The sequence below is a fragment of the Erinaceus europaeus genome, chromosome 2 (assembly GCF_950295315.1).
Source record: "Erinaceus europaeus chromosome 2, mEriEur2.1, whole genome shotgun sequence".
In the NCBI taxonomy this organism is placed as follows: domain Eukaryota; kingdom Metazoa; phylum Chordata; class Mammalia; order Eulipotyphla; family Erinaceidae; genus Erinaceus; species Erinaceus europaeus.
The window spans coordinates 118,030,748-118,042,204 of record NC_080163.1 but is presented as its reverse complement, the minus strand read 5'-3'; positions in this window follow the sequence as shown (position 1 = coordinate 118,042,204).

Below are 11,457 nucleotides of genomic sequence, written 5' to 3'. Positions count from 1 at the left end.
ATACAGTTTGAGCTCCCCACTTGCAGTGGGGTCACTTAATGAGCGATGAAGCAGGTCTGTAGGTGTCTTTTTTTTATTATTATTATTTTTTTTAAACATCTGTTTGTTTTTTTAATTTATTATTTATTTATTCCCTTTTGTTGCCCTTGTTGTCTTATTATTGTTGTTGTCGTTGTTGTTGGATAGGACAGAGAGAAATGGAGAGAGGAGAGGAAGACAGAGAGGAGGAGAGAAAGATAGACACCTGCAGACCTGCTTCACCGCCTGTGAAGCGACTCCCCTGCAGGTGGGGAGCCGGGGTTCGAACCGGGATCCTTATGTCGGTCCTTGTGCTTTGCGCCACCTGCGCTTAACCCGCTGCGCTACAGCCCGACTCCCTGTAGGTGTCTTTCTTTCCCTCGCTGTCTACCATCCTCTCTCAATTTCTCTCTGGACTGTGTGCACTCAACCAAGTGCGCCATCACCTGGCTCTTAATTTCTCTCTGACATATCAAATAAGACAGAGAAAAAAAGGAAAAATGGGGGAGTCGGGAAGTAGTACAGCGGGTTAAGTACACATGGCGCAAAGCACAAGAACCGGCATAAGGATCCCGGTTCGAGCCCCCAGCTCCCCACCTGCAGAGGAGTCGCTTCACAAGTGGTGAAGCAGGTTTGCAGGTGTCTATGTTTCTCTCCCCCTCTCAGTCTTCCCCTCCTCTATTTCTCTCTGTCCTATCTAACAAAGCCGACATCAGTAACAACAATAATAGATACAACAACAATAAAAAAACAAGGGCAACAAAAGAGAAAATAAATAAATAAATGAAAAATGGATGCCAGGAGCTGTGCATTTGTAGAGCTGGTACTGAGCCCCAGCAATAACCCTGGAGGGGGAAAAAAAAAGAAATAAAGGAAGAAAGAAAGAAAGAAAAAGAGTGGGAGTTGATGTAATGGTTATGTAAAGAATTTTCATATCTGAGGTTCCAAGGCCCCAGGTTCAATCCCTGGTGCCACCATAAGCCAGAGCTGAGTAGTGCTCTGGAAAAAAATAAAAACAAGGGACCAGGCAGTGGTGTACCTGGTTAAGTGCTCACATTATAGTGCACAAGGGCCCAGGTTCAAGCTTCTGGTCCCCACCTGCAGAGGAGAAGATTCACAAGTAATGAAGCAGGGCTGCAGGTGTCTCTCTTTGCCTCTCTATCACCCCTCTCCTCTCAGTTTCTCTTTGTCTCTATCCAATAATAAATAAATAAAAATAAAGAAAAAAGGGAAAACAAAAACAAAAAAAACCCACCAAAAAATAAACAAATATATTAAATTCAGGTTCACCAGACTTCCTGAATTTAAAGAGAATCTTCCAGAAGGAAAGGAGGACCAGAGAGGTTGGACCAGAGAGCACAACAGAGCACAATGACTGTTTAATCCTATCTAATCCTAGCATTGGCCTCCATGACCCCCAATCCAAAATCTGCACCAGACTCAAATGAGGAGGGACAAACAGGCAGGGTTTGTGTATTATCTCATTTGCACTTGGTTTTATGAGGATTTACTGCAAATTTCCTAAGACACAAGACACCAGCAGTCAGAACTCCCCAGATTTGTGTTTGTGTGTGTGTTTGTGTGTGTGCGTATGCGCGCACGCTCACGGTGGGGGTGGGTTTTCTATTGTGCTTTTTCCTAAACGCTCTTGTCTGGGAAAATCAGGCTGTCCAAGCCCACCCATCTGTACCCATTTATCCGTCATTACATTCTTCTACCCATTTGTCCATCCACCATTCACCCATTTGTCCACCCAACCATTTATTTGTTCATCTATCCATCCATTCATCCATCCCTCTATCTACTTTGGGATTCTATTTTTAGTTCTTGATTCATCTCCTATTAAGCAAGGATAATAGCCATCACCATGGTAACCTGGCCACAGCTGAAATTTGTAAGGACCAATGTTATGTATCTCTTTGGGGCTGGAAAGAATACCAGAAAAACAACCTCTTCCTTCCCTCCACATGTGAGAAGCAGTAGAACACAGGCAGAGGTAGGTCCCAAGGCAGTGGGGTCCCTTTCGGTTACAGTCTAGCCCAGTCACCTGGTCCTATGTGACAGGACCACAGTTTTAGCATCAAAAAGCCTTGAATGGTTCCCGAGCTCCACTCAGGTTCAGCCAGGAGGCTAGTGAATTGAGATACTAGAGGACATCTAGGAGAGACAAAGAATGGGAGAGAATACCTCAGGGAACATTTTCCAGGACTTAGAGCTACAGAGCACTGGAAAGTACCCAGAGAGTTTCCAGAGGGGATGGGGATGGGACTGCATTGGCTCACTCAGACTTTTGTTGTTGTTATTGTTATTATTATTTTGGATAGAGACAGAAATTGAGAGGGAAGGGGGAGATAGAAAGAGAAACACTTGCAGCACTGCTTCACCACTTGTAAAGCTTTCCCCACTGCATATGGAAGAAGGGGCTTGAACTTTGGTCCTTGTGCACAGCGAGTGTGTGCTCTACCAGGTACACCACCACCCTGCCCCTATGTCCATGCACTCTGGATGCAGCAACTTCATCAGCTGGGCTTGAGGAGGGCCAGACCTGCTCAGAGGCACATGAGGTGATAGGCAATTCCTCCCAGTGGCATGTCAGGAGGACGTGGTGTCTGTCTATTCCAGGCTCACTACCCTATAGGCAACCCCCATTGTTCAGCCTGTGTAATTTAGAAGGACTGACCCCACCATGTAGATGCCAGGAGGACTCCTGACCCAGATCTATCATCAGAGGGCTGTTCCCTGACTGGGAGTCTTAGCCACTTGGTCATGAGACTTCACTGGCCTCTTTTTTCTTCCTTTGGGTCTGATGGGGGAAAGTAGCAGCCCCTTTGCTATACACACACAAGCTGCCCCCCCCAGGATGGCATGAACCAAAAAGCATCCAGTTTATGAGCCGGCCATCCTAGTGAGGTGGTCCTGGATCTTCTTTATGCTCAGGTCACCATGGTGGGTTTCTGTGGCTCACCACCCAGGGATTCTGGCCAAGGTAGGTGGGGCATAGCGGCAAAGCAGTGGTGGATGGTGTCTTGGACATAGCTCCATTTTAGTGTGTGTGCTTAACCAGTTGCACCACCACCTGACTCCCATAGTCCCATTCTATATAGAGACGAAAAACCATCTGGGAACAGTAGCTTGATCTGGTCTCACAGCTGGTCAGGGCAGAGAGAGGACCCCAACTCTGGACTCTCTTCTCCACACCCTCCATCCAGAAGGGAGAACTCAGCCTCTGCAGTCCAGAAGAGCTACTAGGGAGGGGCCCTCCAACAGGGTGGGCATCTTCAAAAGAGATCTCAGCCCTGAGTTTCAGCTACCCTCCTGGACAAACAATACAGAACTAGGGTTCTCTCAATGAGCCAACCCAGACAGGGTTCCAGCCACCTGGTTATACTTTCCAGTAACTGCCCATCATGCTGTGTGGTAGGATCCCTACTAGAGAGTGGACCTGGGAGTTGCAAACAGCTTGGAGGTGCTTGCAATGTTCAGGGGTTTGTGTGCTGTCCAGAGTCAGGCCAGACATCTGGCTGTGACTGTGTGCCCTGGGACAAGAACCCTTTTACTCCTCACCTGTTAAGTGAAACTTGAGGTTTTCTTTGAAGGCCCTGAGATGCCCCATTGCCTTTCCCCTTGAAAGATGGTGTGGATACAACCAACAAAATAACAAACTTGCCTATAAAACATTAATCCCACAATAAAGAAATAAAATACTCACTTGGGCAGGCAAAATAGCTCATTTGGGCAATGAGCTGCCTTACCATGTGCACAGCCCAGGTGTGAACTGCATTTCCCTCACTGCACTGGAAGAAGCTTCAGTACTGTAATCTCTGCCCCCTCCCTCTTTGTCTCTGTCTCTCTGTATCTTAAAAAGTCATCCCAGACCAGTGAGATCCAATGATGACTAACAACAACAACTCACCTGGATAGTGCACCTGCTTTTTTATACACATGGCCCAGGTTTGAGCAGAGCCCCCACTATATTAGAGGAAGTTTCAGTGCTGTGGTCTTTCCCCATATCTATCTATCTATCTATCTATCTATCTATCTATCTATCTATCTATCATCTATCTATCTATCTCTGTCTCTGTATCTAAAAGATAGTGAAGCCCCAGCAATGACCAGAAGAAAAAAAAAAGGTAGTATGGAGGTGCCTCCACTTGTGTGGGTGGATTTGGGGTCCTATGTGGCCTTCCAGGCCTGGTCACAAGACACCACCCCGTTTTTGTGCTTACTTGGAACTCTCAGGAGTCACAGTGTGATACACAGGGAACCCAGCTCTTCCCCTGGAGCACCAAGTGCTTGCCTCCTTGAAGGTAGAATCCCGGTGCTTCAGTCACAGGAGAGTTGCTGAACCAGAATGACTGTCTTCTGCTCCTGTGCTCTTGACCAGCAGAACTGTGGATCCAGCCAGGTTGGCTGCCTGTGGGGTGTGTCCTGGACTCTTGCTCCCAGCTCTCTTATGGGATCCACTGTGAAGTGCTGGGCCTGGTGTAGATTTCTGTCAGGAAAACAAATCCCAGTTTCGCACAGAAGTCAGGCATCTGTCTGAGACCCTGGGAGACAACAGTGCTGAAGTAACTTTGAAATGTGCTTGCCACTGCCCCTGGCTATTCCCCAGAACCCAGAACCTGAGGGCAGTGCCCACCCTGGCCCGCTTTTGTCAGCTGCAGTTGGAGTGGGCTGGGGGTGGCACAGGGCATGCAAACGGCTGTTCTTTCTTCTGCTTGAGAGGAAGCAGGCAGGAAATTGTGACTAAGTGCTCCTAATTGGTGCGGGGGCGGCAGCTGGCTGTCAGATGTGTGCCGGCCCTTGGCACTGGGGGATGTGGGTGACAGCCATTTTCCTACTCCACCCCCCCTATGTGGGTGCCTTTTCCCATCAAGAGTCTCAAATATCCAGTCTGGTTTGGGGCCTCCCCCACTAAGATCCACAGCAGTTGCGATACCTCCCTCCTTACCATGAAGTATTAAGGAGGAGTCTGGTTCAAGCAGCATTTTGAATTCCCCCACTACCACACAGATGCCTGTTGTGCAAGGCCTCTCACTGGAGGAGGACCTGGCTCAGAAATGAAAACACTTGACTGAGCTGCAACTGGGGTGGCCCAGGGTCCCTGAACTTGGCCTTGCAGCTGGTTCCCAGGGCTCAGACTGGAGTCCTGGCTTGTGGATGTGAATACATTGCATGTATGTGTGTGTATACAAGTAAATGTGAGCATGTATTGCATGAGCAAACACATATGTACACATGTGTAAGTGTGTGTGTGTGTGTGTGAGTGTGTGTGTGTGTGTACACAGGTATATGCTTGTGGGGAGGGGCCCAGGATGGGGCCTTATCCTCCAGTGCTTAATCAAAGCCTCTTCCTGGCTCCCTGTCACACTGGTGGCAGCAGTCCCCATCTGTTCCAATAGTCAGCCCAGGATGGACATCTATTAGGAATGATCTGTCTCACAGCACCAGTGAGCTAGAGGCTGGGGGGTGTGCTGCCCCCCTATTGAAACCTGGAGTGGGTTAGGGGGTGGTGTCAGGTACCACTGTCCATATAATGTTCCAATTTCTGGCCACAGATAGTACCTTGACCTAGAAGGAGTCCCCAAAGCAAAAGCTTCCTTTGGATGGCAGTGACCTTGTGGAAACCAGCCAGTCTGGATATGTGAGCTAATGACCACAGGTGGCATTTCCTGGGTGCCCCGACCAGCAGGGCGGTGAACAGGGGCTAGGAACCTAAAGACCTAGAATGACAGGGACAAGAGACACGAAAGAACGACAGCAAGACAGGTTTCTGATCAAGCTGCAAAATTTTATTGTGTTCACAGGCATTATAAGGCTTTGGGAAGGGGGGGGAGATGCTGGAGGAGGAGGAGGGGGAGCAAACTTCAAAGTGGAATGTTCCTTGCAACAAAAAATGGCCGAAACCATGTTTATTACCACAAATGTGTGTTGTCTCACTTGATTACTGATAAATGGTTTACCTGAGGGGAAATGGCCTGCCCAGAGGGGAAATAAAACTTGTCTCAAGGGCTTCCATTGTTTCAAAGCTTATCATCTATCAAGCAGAGAAATGGTTCCTGGCACCTGGGGCCACTCCATGTTGACCAAAACACTCTAATTTTTTATTTTTTATTTTTTTTATTTTTAGTGAAAGAGGGATACAGAGAGAAAGATACACAGAGAGCTACCAGAGCACTGCTCAGCTCTGGCTTATGGTGGAGCTGGGGACTGAACCTGGGACTCTGGAGCCTCAGGCTTGAAAGTCTTTTACATAACCATTATGCTGTCTCCCCAGCCCTAATTTTTTTATTATCTTTATTTATTTATTGGATAGAGACAGCCAAAAATTGAGAGGGAAGGGGGAAATAGTGAGGGGGGAGTGACAGAGAGACACCTGCAGCCCTGCTTCACCACTTGCAAAGTTTTCCCCCTGCAGGTGGGGACCGGGGGCTCAAATCTGGGTCCTTGAGCATTGTAACATGTGTGATCAACCAGGTATGCCACTACCTGGCCCCCTAAGCACTCTAATTTAAAAAATATTATTTATTGGGAGTCGGGCGGTAGCACAGCGGGTTAAGCACAGGTGGCGCTAAGCACAAGGACCAGTGTAAGGATCCCGGTTCGTGCCCCCGGCTCCCCACCTGCAGGGGAATCGCTTCACAAGCGGTGAAACAGGACTGCAGGTGTCTATCTTTCTCTCCCCTTCTTTGTCTTCCCCTCCTCTCTCCATTTCTCTCTGTCCTATCCAACGACAACGAGATCAACAACAACTACAACAATAAAACAACAAGGGCAACAAAAGGGAAGAAATAAAAAAAAAAGATTAAAAAAAATTATTTATTGGGAGTCAGGCAGTAGCGCAGTGGGTTAAGCGCACGTGGCACTAAGAGCAAGGACCAATGTAAGGATCCCGGTTTGAGCCGCCAGCTCCCCACCTGCGGAGGAGTCGCTTCACAGGCGGTGAAGCAGGTCTGCAGGTGTCTATCTTCCTCTCCCCTCCTCTCTCCATTTCTCTCTGCCCTATCTAACAATGAGGACATCAACAACAACAATAACTTACAACAACAATAAAAAACAACAAGGGCAACAAAATGGGAAAATAAATATAAATATATAGAAATTAAAAAAAATATTATTTATTTCTGATAGAGACAGGGCAATATTGAGAGGTTAGGGAGAGAGAGAGAATCCTGCAGCACTGCTTCAATGCTTGTGAAGTTTGCTCCCTTGCAGGAAAGTTTGGAGGGCTTGAACCTGGGCCCTTGTGCATCATAACATATGCACATATTGGTTACACCACTACCTGGCCGTCCACCAGAACACTATAACAACACAAGATACTCAACTCTTGACCCTCTAATCTGGGCACATGAGGGTATATGCTGAGATGAACATCGGTGGGGTGTCTTGGTCAGATCCAGATCTGCTTGCCTGCTATAAAACAGCACACTCTGGTGGCTCAGGAGGGCGGATGAAACAGGAGGTGCTGCCCATATCAGAGATAGCCCAGGGCACACTCCTCATTCATTCATCCATATTTGTTGAATCCCCAGAGCCCATCTGCAAAACGGGGGTGATCTTACATTACAGAGGCCTACAACCAAGTGCATGGGTACAGACAGGTGTCACTCCTGTTCCCAAAGAACCAGGGCAAGGACTCCACTATGTTTCTGGCTTCTTCAGAGATTCCCAGACTCTACTTGAAAAACTACCTGTGATAGATCCCCTATCATGAGACCTGGTCTGCTACTAAACCCCGCCCCCTGAACCCCAGGATCCCTGGTCTCTGGCTATGTCTGCATTGCACACCAAAGAGTAGCACAGAGACCTCACAACATCTTGGGAGATGGGCTCTCTGTTCCGCCGCCCTCATGAATGTGTAGCTCAAAGCAGATGGGCACTGCGTGGCTGGTCCCACATGTAAAGAGAACAGGAGAGGAGCTGGCATGCTGTCAGTGGGGACAGTGCCAGCCAGCCGTGTCTTCCTGGGACTTGGCATCAGCCTGCGGCTTTTCATCTCCTGCTGTCTCTTTCCAGCAGGGGACACACTGGCTTCACACACTGGGTTTTTTTTTTGAGGCAGGAGGGCATAGGCCAGGGCTAGACCCTCTGCCCAGTTCATTGTCCTGCATGCCCTCAAGTTCAGTTTCAGAACAGAAGCAGTTGTGGTGTGAAGTCTTGCTTAGGATGTCACAAAGCTCTTCTGGGACATTAACTTTCTAGCCATAGCCTGGGTCTGCCCTGCAGAGCTGAAGTGTCACCCCATGGAAATGCAAATCAGACTTCCCTCCTCAACTGACAGCTGACAGCGCCTGTTGGAAAGATGTGAGCACCTGGAGTCTAATACCCAACCTAACATCAGTCAACCACTATGGAGAAGTAACTGTCCAGCAGAGCCCAGTGTGGTGGAGCTGGACACTCTCCCTTGAGCCCACATCAGAGAAGTCATGAGGGCCATAAGTCACCACCTTACACTCAGGGAAGCTAGAAAGTGGGAGCAGTTCTGCTGGCCATCAGCTGAAGAATGGACCCAGGGAGCATGGAAAACCCACATGGTAGAGTGCAAACAGCAATGACCCAAAGAACTCTGAGATGCTCACAAGGACAAGTCAGGAAGAATTCATGTTGTGAGGTCAATGACAGGAGGGAGGAGTGGTGGACATGGAATGATCTTCTTTGATCTGGATAATGGGTAGATATAGATATATAGATATGAATAGATGAATCAGTAGAGAGATAAATGGACATACAGAGGGAAGGAAGGATGATAGATAATAGAAGTCACCTAATGGATAGATAGATGACAAGAAAGACAAGTGAAGAGATGGTAGATACATATATTTTTTTTTTGCTTTATTGGGGGGACAGTAGACAGTAAAACATATTAGTCTGTACATGTGTAACATTTTTTAGTTTTCCACATAACAATCTAACTCCCCCCCGGTCCTCCTCTGCCATCATGTTCCAGGACCTGAACACCCTCCCCTCCAATCTAGAATCTTTTACTTTGGTGCAGTACACCAACTCCAGTCCAAGTTTTGCTTTGTGTTTTCCCTTCTGTTCTTATTTTTCAGCTTCTGTATATGAGCGAAATCATCCCATATTCATCCTTCTCTTTCCGGCTTATCTCCATCCAAGATGTAGCATTCCATTGTGTATATATACCACAACTTTCTCAGCCATTTATTTGTTGTTGGACACCTAGGTTGCTTCCAGGTTTTGGCTATTATAAATTGTGCTGCTGGGTTAAGCGCATGTGATGCAAAGTACAAGGACCGGCATAAGGATCCCAGTTTGAGCCCCTGGCTCCCCACCTGCAAGGGAGTCGCTTCACAGGCAGTGAAGCAGTTCTACAGGTGTCTATCTTTCTCCCCCCTCTCTGTCTTCCCTTCCTCTGTTCATTTCTCTCTGTCCTATCTAACAACGATGACATCAATATCTACAACAACAATAAAAAAAAAACAAACAAGGGCAACAAAAGGGAAAATAAATAAATATAAAAAGATAAATTGTGCTGCTATGAATATAGATATACACAGATATTTTTGGATGATTGTGTTTGGTTCCTTAGGATATAATCCCTTAGCACATATGGACCAATAAATCATTTGGGGCCTGGTGGTGGCGCACTTGGTTAAGTGCACATATTATGCACAAGGACCTTGGTTTGAGCCCCTAGTCCCCACCTGCAGGAAGAAAGTTTCACAAGTGGTGAAGCAGTGCTGCAGGTGTCTCTGTCTCTCTCTCTCTCTCTCTCCCTTTCTATCTCCTCCTCCCTCTCAGTTTCTTACTGTTCTATCAAATAAAATAGTTCTTTTAAATAAATAAAACAAAGCTTAAAATTTATTTATTTATTATTACTATTGTTTATTGTTATTATTTTCCACCAAAGCTCTGCTCAGCTCTGGCTTATGGTGATGTTGGGGACTGAATCTAAAACCTTTGGTGTCTTAGACCTGAAAAATGTTTTTGAATAACCATTATGTTGTCTCCCCATCACATAAAAACTGGTCCTTTTGTCTTCACTTGGGGGCCCTGACCTTTCTGTGGTTGGATTGTAAGTGGGACAGGGGCCTCTGCCCCTTCCCAGCAGCTTAAACTCAAAGCAGCCTGAGAGTGTCAGCTCCTTTTCTACTACAGAGACCAGAGTCAGCCAAGGAGGTTCTTATTGCCAGTGCTGAGACTTCACATAATTGGTTATCAGTTATGTTACTCTGGATTGCAGGCTAGTTCTCAGACGTAAAATGGACTACTGGGTAATCATTTAGACAAAGAGAAATGTTAGATGTCCACTCTCACCACTTTTATTCAACATAGTCCTAGAAGTCCTTGCTGTCACTATCAGGCAAGAAAGAGATATCAAAGAAATTCAGATTGGGAAGGATGAAGTTAAAGTATTATTATTTGCAGATGACATGCTGATATTATCTAGAGGATACCAAAACTTCTGTCAAAAAACTACTGGAGGGGCCAGGCTGTGGCGCACCTGGTTAAGCACTCAGGTTACAGTGCACAAGGATCCAAGTTCAAGCCCCTGATCCCCACCTACAGGGGGAAAACTTCACAAGTGATGAAGCAGTGCTGTATGTGTCTCTCTCTCTCTACGTCCCCCCTCTCAATTTCTCTGTCTCTATCAAATAAATAATAAATAAACAAAAAGAAGTTTTATTTCTAAAAAAAAAACACCAACTACTGGAAGCCATCAATAAATTCAGTAAAGTAGCAGGTTAGAAAATCAGTACTAAAAGGACCAGGTTGTGGCACACCTGGTTGAACGAGCATGTTACAGTGCACAAGGACCCAGGTTTGAGCCCCCGGTCCCCACCTGCAGGGGGAAATCTTCATGAGTGGTGAAGTAATGCTGCAGATGTCTTTGTCTCTCTCCCTCTCTATCACCCCCTTCCCTCTCAATTTCTCTCTGTCTCTATCCAATAATAAACAAACAAATAAATAAATAAATAAAATTAAACAAAAGTTACAAACAAAGCAAAACTGGTGGTTGCAATTGGTCCAGTCTGCAACCCCAGGATGATCTAGATCCTCAAAGTGCCTGAAGGAGCACAAGCTGCCACCAGATTCCCCTGCTGGTCCAGTTGTGCAAAAACAATCTAGAGGTGGGGGACAGGCACTGATACCTATTAATGGACTGGACCAGGAGCTTGCTCAAACTTCTTGCTTTGTAAACCTGCGTGATACCTTTTTTTTTTTTAAGACTTTATTTATTTATTCATGAGAAATGATAGGAGAGAGAGAGAAAGAACCAGGCATCACTCTGGTACATGTGCTGCCGGGGACTGAACTCAGGACTTCAAGCTTGAGAGTCCAAAACCTTATCCACTGTGCCACCTCCCAGACTACACAACGTGCATAATACCTTTTAATGACATGTCTCAGTTGCACACTTAACCGGAAACATGAATCACTATCAGCAGCTTGAGGCCAAAAGGTGAACAGAGT